The following is a 9,635-nucleotide window of genomic DNA, read 5'->3' on the forward strand; positions in this document are numbered from 1 at the left end:
CACTCAAAAATCAGCAGACCTGGAAGGCGTTGTTGAAGGCGACCAGCACCACTTGATTAACCGCAAGATTTGCGTCGCAAGAGGAGTAGCAGAGCTGCGGGCTGGGAAAGCAACAGTTATGCTCACGAATTTCAGCAACGAGTACAAGCACGTGAGCAAAGGCACGACGGTCGCCTACATCGAAGAAATCGTAGAAGCCAGCAATGCTTTCAGCCTCACCGATTCTCCCGAGCCTACTTCGACGAATAAAGAGCCGCAACCAGCTTTCGACATCAATCCCAGCCTTCAGAAGCACAAACAAGAACAGCTCAAAACCCTGCTCTTGCAATACAAGGACTGCTTTTCGTCGTCGTCAAGAATCGGCAGACTCCCGTGGCAAAACATCGCATCATAACAGAGGAAAGCGCCAGACCACTCCGTCAGAGCCCGTACAGAGTTTCGACGCGAGAACGCAAGGCCGTCAAGAAACAGGTCGACGAAATGCTACGCGACGACATCATTCAGCCGTCGAAGAGTCCGTGGGCATCCCCGGTGGTGCTAGTGAAGAAGAGGGATGGGACTCTACGTTTTTGCGTCGATTATCGTCGCCTGAACAAAGTCACGAAGAAGGACGTGTATCCCCTTCCCCGGATAGACGACACCCTGGATCGATTACACAACGCAAAGTACTTTTCGTCGATGGACCTCAAGACCGGTTACTGGCAAATAGAAGTCGACGAGAGAGACCGAGAAAAGACTGCTTTCATAACACCAGACGGCCTGTTCGAGTTCAAGGTCATGCCCTTTGGTCTTTGCTCGGCACCTGCGACTTTTCAACGGGTTATGGATACAGTACTGGCCGGCTTGAAGTGGCAGACGTGTCTCGTGTACTTGGACGACGTCGTTGTGTTTTCCTCAAACTTCGACGAACACCTTCGGCGCCTTGAAGTTGTACTTCAAGCAATCAAGAGCTCCGGACTCACCTTGAAGCCTGAAAAGTGCCGCTTCGCGTACGAGGAGCTCTTGTTCTTGGGTCACGTGATCAGCAAGGATGGTGTTCGCCCGGACCCGCGGAAAACAGCTGCCATCGCTGACTTCCCGACGCCCACCGACAAGAAGGCCGTACGCCGTTTTCTCGGCTTGTGCGCCTATTACAGACGTTTCGTCAAGGAATTTTCACGGATCGCCGAGCCACTGACGCAACTCACGAAGGCCGACGTCGAATTCAGGTGGGAAACGTCGCAAGTTCAAGCATTTCAAGAACTGAAACGACGCCTGCAGACGCCTCCCATACTTGCGCATTTCGACGAATACGCCGATACGGAAATCCACACCGACGCAAGCAGCGTAGGACTCGGCGCCGTCCTTGTGCAAAAGACCGACGGATTCGAAAGGGTCATCAGTTATGCTAGCCGGTCGCTATCAAAGGCAGAATACAACTACTCCACAACAGAAAAGGAGTGCCTGGCCATCATCTGGGCTACATCGAAGTTTCGCCCCTACCTCTACGGCCGGCCCTTCAAAGTTGTGAGCGACCACCACGCCTTGTGTTGGCTAGCTAACTTGAAGGACCCTTCAGGTCGTCTCGCACGGTGGAGCCTACGACTTCAAGAATTTGACGTAACCGTCGTTTACAAGTCCGGAAGAAAACACTCCGACGCTGACTGCCTGTCCCGCGCCCCCGTCGACCCACCGCCGCAGGACGACATGGAGGATGACTGCTTCTTGGGAACCATAAGTGCCGAAGACTTCGCCGAACGACAGCGAGCGGACCCAGAACTCAGGGGCCTTGTGGAATACCTCGAGGGCAGGACCACCGTTGTTCCCAAGGTATTCACGCGAGGACTGACGTCGTTTTTCTTGCGCAATGGTGTTCTCCTTAAGAAGAACTTCTCGCCGCTTCGAGCCGATTCCCTTCTCGTAGTGCCCTCGACATTGCGACCAGAGGTCCTCCAGGCTCTGCATGACGACCCGACCTCTGGACACCTGGGTGTTTCTCGCACGCTCGCAAGAATACAGGAAAAGTACTACTGGCCGCGCCTTGTCGCCGACGTAACTCGCTACGTCAAGACCTGCCGGGACTGTCAGCGAAGCAAGACACCGCCGACTAGGCCAGCCGGACTTCTGCAGCCTATCGAGCCACCTCGACGGCCGTTCCAGCAAATTGGGATGGACTTACTGGGGCCGTTTCCGACGTCCAATACCGGAAACAAATGGATCGTCGTAGCTACCGACTACCTCACCCGCTACGCCGAGACAAGGGCCCTACCCAGAGGCAGTGCCGCCGAGGTAGCGAAGTTCTTCGTTGAGAACATCCTCCTGCGTCACGGCGCCCCAGAGGTCCTCATCACCGACAGAGGTACGGCGTTTACGGCTGACCTAACTCAGGCAATACTGAGATACAGCCAAACAAGCCACCGCCGGACCACAGCGTACCACCCACAGACCAATGGCCTCACCGAGCGGCTAAACAAGACCATCGCCGACATGCTGGCCATGTATGTCGACGTCGAACACAAGACGTGGGATGCCATCCTTCCGTATGTGACCTTCGCATACAACACGGCCATGCAAGAAACGACGCAAATGACGCCGTACACGCTGGTCTACGGAAGGCGCCCGGCAACGACGCTCGACGCAATGCTACCAACCGCCACCGACGAAGACGACCTCGACGTTGCCGCCTATTTGCAACGCGCCGAAGAAGCTCGACAGCTCGCCCGCCTGCGCATCAAGAACCAGCAGAGGGTCGACAGCCGTCACTATAATCTTCGACGACGCCACATGGAGTACCAACCCGGTGACCGTGTGTGGGTCTGGACGCCGATACGCCGACGTGGGCTCAGTGAAAAACTTCTTCGGCGATACTTCGGGCCATACAAGGTGCTTCGACGTCACGGCGCTCTTGACTACGAGGTCGTCCCGGACGGAATTACGAACTCCCAGCGACGCCGCGCACGACCTGAAGTCGTCCATGTCGTGCGCCTTAAGCCGTTTTTTGCGCGTTAGCGAGCCTGGGGACTCTACTTTTTTTTGTTATTGTAATTTATTTGTGTATGCACATGTTTTTTTTTTCCTTTCCATGTTGCAAGCATCGGGACGATGCTTTTTTTCAGAGGGGGGCAATGCCACGCCCGCTTCTTCTTTTATTTTGATGTGTTCGAGTTTGACCAGCAAGGACGGTTATCAACGCTCGACGCTGGCCCCGAAGCAGTGTTCGAGAAGCTTCACGATTTTGGTAGATGGTTTTGTTAAGATTGCGCGCCGCACGCGAATGTTCCAGCTTTGTCGAGAGATAACGCCGCCACCAGCGATATTGCTGGAAAGTTCCATAGCGCCTGTATAAAAGCCGACGCGCTTGACCGCTTGTCAGTTGATCGACGGACGACGCCCTGTTCGCCGCTATCATTGTACAGCGTGTATTGCTGTAGTTCTAGTTCTCATTTTCCGGCCACAAGTTCGGCCAAATAAACAGTTTCATCCTGCAAACGCCGACTGCCGTCTTCGTCGACGTCACGACCACGTGACAATATGCGTTGGCAGGTTAGGAGCACATGCTCTGAAAATAGGAGAGCTTCTGTAGTAAAGTGCAGAGATGCTGTGTTTTGCGGGAGAACAAGTGCTGCACTACAAGCGTGTGATCGAAAATGAGTCAGAAAAGAAAGATACATGCCAATTGGCAACCATAGACTCGAATAAATTTTTAAAACAAGGCATGTCGAGTGCTTATAATGCTGCGCCCCATGTGTTGACGTATATACAGTGGCTCCATCACAAACTCTGAGAAGGATGTTAGGATTCTGTGCTTGTCAGTCGTCCTAACAACAAACATATGGAAGTGTTCATCGAAGCAAACAGTGTCAAGTAGCTCCAACACGATCAAAAGAACGTTGTCCACATAAAATAATCCGCAAACATTCACAAACTCAGGCAAGCTGTCATCTGGAACGTTAAGGACGAGGCTCCATCCTACTCTGTATGATCTTCCATCCGCGGTGACACAATTCACATGAAAACAATTGTTGCATTCAAGGTCATGTTTGGAAATGAACTTTTTAGCACAGCAAGGAAGATGCTCATATAGCGCAGACTGACAGCCACTTGTAACCGGCATGCTCTTGTCCTAACCACAAATAAAATAAAAACACTGACAGAACTGGTGTCTCATGTCAAGAGTGCGAAATTCGCTTCCAATAGACCTGGATGGATGGATGGATGCTACGAGCGTCCCCTTTAAAACGGGGCGGTGACATGTCTGCCTCCAGGCTCGAAGAAAAAAAAAAAAAGCTTCCTTTTTGCGCGTTAGCGAACCTGGGGACTCTACTTTTTTTTGTTATTGTAATTTATTTGTGTATGCACATGTTTTTTTTTTCCTTTCCATGTTGCAAGCATCGGGACGATGCTTTTTTTCAGAGGGGGGCAATGCCACGCCCGCTTCTTCTTTTATTTTGATGTGTTCGAGTTTGACCAGCAAGGACGGTTATCAACGCTCGACGCTGGCCCCGAAGCAGTGTTCGAGAAGCTTCACGATTTTGGTAGATGGTTTTGTTAAGATTGCGCGCCGCACGCGAATGTTCCAGCTTTGTCGAGAGATAACGCCGCCACCAGCGATATTGCTGGAAAGTTCCATAGCGCCTGTATAAAAGCCGACGCGCTTATGCGATATTAGCAGCGCCATCTAGCAGGCGCCGTTGCAATCGCCGGCGCCATCTTGGTTATGTCAGGCTGAGCAGACCACACCGTGCGCGCTCGGACGGAACACACGTTTTTGCGTACGCCGTCGTGAATGCGGCAGCGGAACACGTGTCATTCTTCATTTTATTCGTGGTGATCAAGATGCCGCAACACTGTTTTGTTCCCTTTTGCAATCAACGTGGAGTGACCGACACTGAAGGAAAGAAGGTACGTATGTTTGATATACGTGTCAAATCTTTCGTTCACGGTCGGATCGAATCGGAGAAGCATTTGACTTAGCAAAAACTGTTCAGCGAGATCAACCACCTAGCGCTTGTCAGTGCATAGGCCAAATTCCTTTTTATATCTCATGAATGTGTGCTGCAGCCTGCGCCGAAAATGCGCTTGTGCGCACTTTTCTTTAATATGCGCGTTTTTACCCAACAAGAGTGCGATTGGTACGATGGCGACGTGTGTTTTTTTTTTACTTTAATCCCGTGCAATACAATTTATTACCAGGATTTGTAAGCCTAAGCAAACCCTATTTAGTTGCCCCTTAGTGTGTAGCGCACGGCGCCTCCCCATGAAGCGTTCCAATGAATAGATTGGTGCGACCGCTCTGCTGCTTCTACGTTTGATGGTGTCTAACCTCCGAAAGCAACACTATATGGTTAACTTTATTACCGCAATAGGTTAATTACCGTGCACATCAACCTAATTACACGAATGTTCTTCCATCTCACTTCCACCGAAGTGCATTTAGGATTGAACACACGACCTCGTGTTTAGTAGTGAAACACCTTATCAACCAAGCAGGTGCTTGCAGGCGCAATCTTTTTAAGCAATAATTTTTGCTGTTTTACGCGCCAAATCCAAGATGTGGTCATTAGACAGCCCGCGAGTTGAGATGGGCATTGGTGCGCCGTCTTGCCGAGGGCTTCTCCAGTCGACATCCTGGAGGCTTGTTGGCTGGATGCCTTCTCGCCTGGGGCGCCTCCACTGTTGCGGAAGGTCAGTGCATGACAGCTCTGGAGGTGCCTCCTTGAAACCCTTCTTCTTCAGCAATGCGATCAATCGTGCTGTCGCAAGGATGTGGCTGCAAGCCCCACTTGCACCTGCTGGGCACTCACAAGATGCATCTGTTACAACCCCGCTGCTGGACTTGATTGCCAGATATACCGTGTAAGGCTTTCCTGCTTTCTTTTGGCTTCTGAAGCAGGTTGCTCTTGCGTAGACAGTGCCCTCACTGAAAACACAGCAGCAGTATGAGTAAATTAGGCATTAGCAATAAAAAATGCTTTCCATGACACGCACATGAAAAAAAAAAAAAACTAAAGCAATATTTCTGCATAGCGTTTGATGGCATTAGCGAGGAAGGAAAAAAAAACAGGAAACATACTAAAGTTTACGATGTTACGCCCACCGATTGCACTCCTGCGCGGATTAAGTGAGCAAAATTATTAGCACAATGATGTTACTTCAGAAGAGCTTGTTCAGACCAGGGCCTTCGTCTGTGTCGTTCTTGTCTGCCGTCGTGAACTTAGCAGCGTTGCCTATTGCCCATAGGCGTGCGCGGAGGGGGGGGGGGGCTGCGATGAACCTTCACCCGCCTTCTCTCCCCCCCCCCCCTGAAAGGGGAACCCTGCGCACGCCTATGCCTATGCCATTTACGATGTTGCTTCGCCGCTCTTGTATTCGTCAACGATAACTCGTAACACGTCTGTAAAATTACGCTGTCACTCGTCGACTGAAAGGATTGTGCGTTACTGCCGCAACGCGTAGCGCCGATCACGACGAGTGTCATCGAGCGCTAGACGCTCGTTCGTCAGTCCATTTCATTCAGATAAGGAAACAAATGCAACGATCAGCGTTCACTAACCATACGAATGAATGGCGACATTTGACATAATCGCAATGTGTTTCCGTTTGCTTTCTTTATCGCGTTCTGAACGTGTTTAGGCACAACTGCGAAGCGACACCTCACTCGACAGACACTACAGCTTACGGCTGCCGATGTTCACGTCGCGCAGTGTCGAAGCGCTAGAATGCTCACGTACCTCAAATCACAGACGATGGCGAGGCGTACGCCTCGACAGCGAAGTTGTAAGACTTGGTCAGCTGGCGAGACGACACCGATGTGCAGAGGTTGGCTGAAACATCATCACTGACGTGCGGCAGAACTTACAAATCGTTTTTCCACATTACGTGGCCGGCAGTTGGAAAGCGTAGTCGTTGGGCCATTTTTCGTAGCACGACGACCACGAGCGGCTAAATTAGAGCGCCGAAACACGAAATTCAACGCGAATACACTCCAACAATACATGCAATCCCATGCGAACGCAGCAACTTCTTGACATAACCAAGATGGCGAGTCAAGACACCCGGCTCACTGTTGCCAGACGGCCGAGTGATTTCGCATAAGGTCTATTATGAACTTTATGCGAAATGTCTTTAGTGTACTGGTGCTTTGCCCCAAAATGGATTGCCCAGATGTCAACCAAAGGTCCAAATTTCTGAATACAAGATGGGTAATGAATGAGGTAATGCATCTTGCAAGGAAATGAACATGACGGAAACAACGCCTTAAATTCTTGACAAAAAAGGTGTACCTTCTCTGCAAGTACGCTATGTGCGAGACTGGGATTTTGTGGCTCATGATGATGTCCATGATTTGTAAAAGAAATAAATAAAGCTGCCAGACTTTGTTACCAACTGGAACACAATTACCTACAAAAGAGAAAGGTGGCGAAACAGTGCAAAAAACTTGCGTTGCAGAACAAGAAAGAGCTTAGAAATCGTCTCTGGCTTGTTCTTTGCATCGCATGGGTCATACTTCCATTCAACAATCAAGTTGTTGAGATGTTCGAGTGAGAAGAAACCTTGTGAAATTAAAGATGGAATAATGTGTTTAAGTGTGAATGGTATGATGCCTTCGTGCAGGTCGTGCATTAAATCTGGGGGCAAGTGCTGGCTTGGATCAAATCCTTTAAAGGGCCCCTCACCAGGTTTGACAATGTTTATTTAGCTAACGAGCGCAATGCATACACTGGGCGTTCACAATCACGTCTGCCAAAAGTTGCAACGCTACGCGCCGCCGAAATTGGTCAAATTTCAAGGTGAACGCTGCTTGCCCTTCCTCTCGCGGGCGCGCGCTTTAGAGAATGAGGGGATGACGTACATGAGAAAATGGCCCTACGTAGATGGTAGTGCTGTGACGTCGCTCCTCTACGTAGACAACTGTGCTCTGACGTCGCCAACAGTAGCACGTGAACTCTGAAAGAAAAAAGAATGATGGCGCTTGTATATCCTTCCATGCTTCCGAATTTGAATTTTTGCAAGGCTCCCTTTGACATGCGCAGTTGTAACTCGCTTCTTGTTTTATGGCAGGTGTTATCGCATTTTGCTTTTTTTGTATTGCACTTAATTGCTTGTGCTCTATGTTCCAATGTGAAGTTGCGCACGCGCAACACCATGATTATATGTATTTAAACTCGGTGGGTGTGACGAAAATACACAGTTGTTGAAGCGCCAGTCCTTTGTCTGTTCTCTTTGTGTGCTCGTTAATTTTTGCGCTTATTCTTTCAGAGTTCATGGATAACCAACTAGCCCAACAGTCTGTTCTGCTGAAGTACATTTCTAGTACATTGGGCCCTTTCTTTTGTGTGCGCTCTTCGTCATCGCTCACCGATGCTTTAATTGCCCACATCGTCGACGCTGCCTGCCGGGCAAGGTGCTACGCCTTCTGCATTCGCAAGGGAATTCTACCTCAAGAGGTTGGTGGCCTTTTTGGCGCTGTGAAGCTTTCGTGGAATCATGCTAAAAGACTCTGTAAAATTTTAAAATCTGAATTGTGGTGGCAAGTTCGGTTGTTTCAAGACTCGCTGCGCGCTTTGTGTTTCACCAATCACCCGCAATGGCTAGCAGCAAGGAAACTACGGGAGTTCAATTGCTTAGCGGCACGATTAATTGAGTCAAGATGGCTAAGTGTTCTGAGCGTCTTACGAAGGCATTCGGACAAGAAAGTTCCAAGAAGCTGCAAGCCTGTCGAAGTGCTTGGAAGTGTACAACTTCCTGTGGACGTAACAAGCCTGCTGGAAAAAGGACCCAAGTTTGCTGTCCCCACAAATGTTCCTGCCCAGGATCTGATTGGCATCAACCAAGACCTATAAGCTAAGACGACTCAGGAAAACTGAGAAAGGTGCCTTTTGGAAGGTGTTGAATGCCTAGTCAAGAACCGATCTCGAGATAAGCTACCACGCAAAGACAAAATGATGAATCGTGCAGTCACTTTCTTCAAACGGAATAATTTGGATATACTCGAGGCTGACAAAGAGGGCGGTTTTGTTGTTATGCCTAGATGCCTGTATAATGAGAAAGCTTTGGCTGCACTAAATAAGAATTTTGTTCCCGTCATGAAGAGTTCTGTCAGGGTGAAGTCTCAGTTTATTGGCCTTTGCGCTAGTCTAGAGTTGATCAAGCTTGCGAAAGATATTAAGAGTAGTAAGGGCAAGAGCCTTAGGGTGTTTTTCACAGCAAGAACACAAACCCGATGTACCTTTTAGAACTATTGTGAGCGAGGGAGGGGCGTGGCAAGTTTCTGCAGCAGAAATTGAGGAAGCTGATTATTGAGGATCCTTTTCGTGGTAAGAATTCGAATGAGGTTGCCGATTATATTAATTCAACCCAGATAGGAAGTGTCTTTTCGGTAGATATTGAAGACCTGTATTATTATGTGCCTCAAGACAAGCTTCTAGTGGCTGTAAAGTCCTGCATTGAAAAGAACGGCGAGTGTGATTTCCAAAATCACACAGGGGTATCGACTGAAAATTTCTTAACTGTGCTTGAATTTTATCTCGGCTTCACTTTTATTGTTTTTAACGAGCAACCTTACTTGCAACGACAAGGCGTGTGTATTGGAGCATGCGTAGCTCCTGTTTTATGTGAAATATTGTTATCTGATATTGATTCTTCCTTGCATGATG

Source organism: Rhipicephalus sanguineus, chromosome 3 (assembly GCF_013339695.2).
Source record: "Rhipicephalus sanguineus isolate Rsan-2018 chromosome 3, BIME_Rsan_1.4, whole genome shotgun sequence".
In the NCBI taxonomy this organism is placed as follows: Eukaryota; Metazoa; Arthropoda; class Arachnida; order Ixodida; family Ixodidae; genus Rhipicephalus; species Rhipicephalus sanguineus.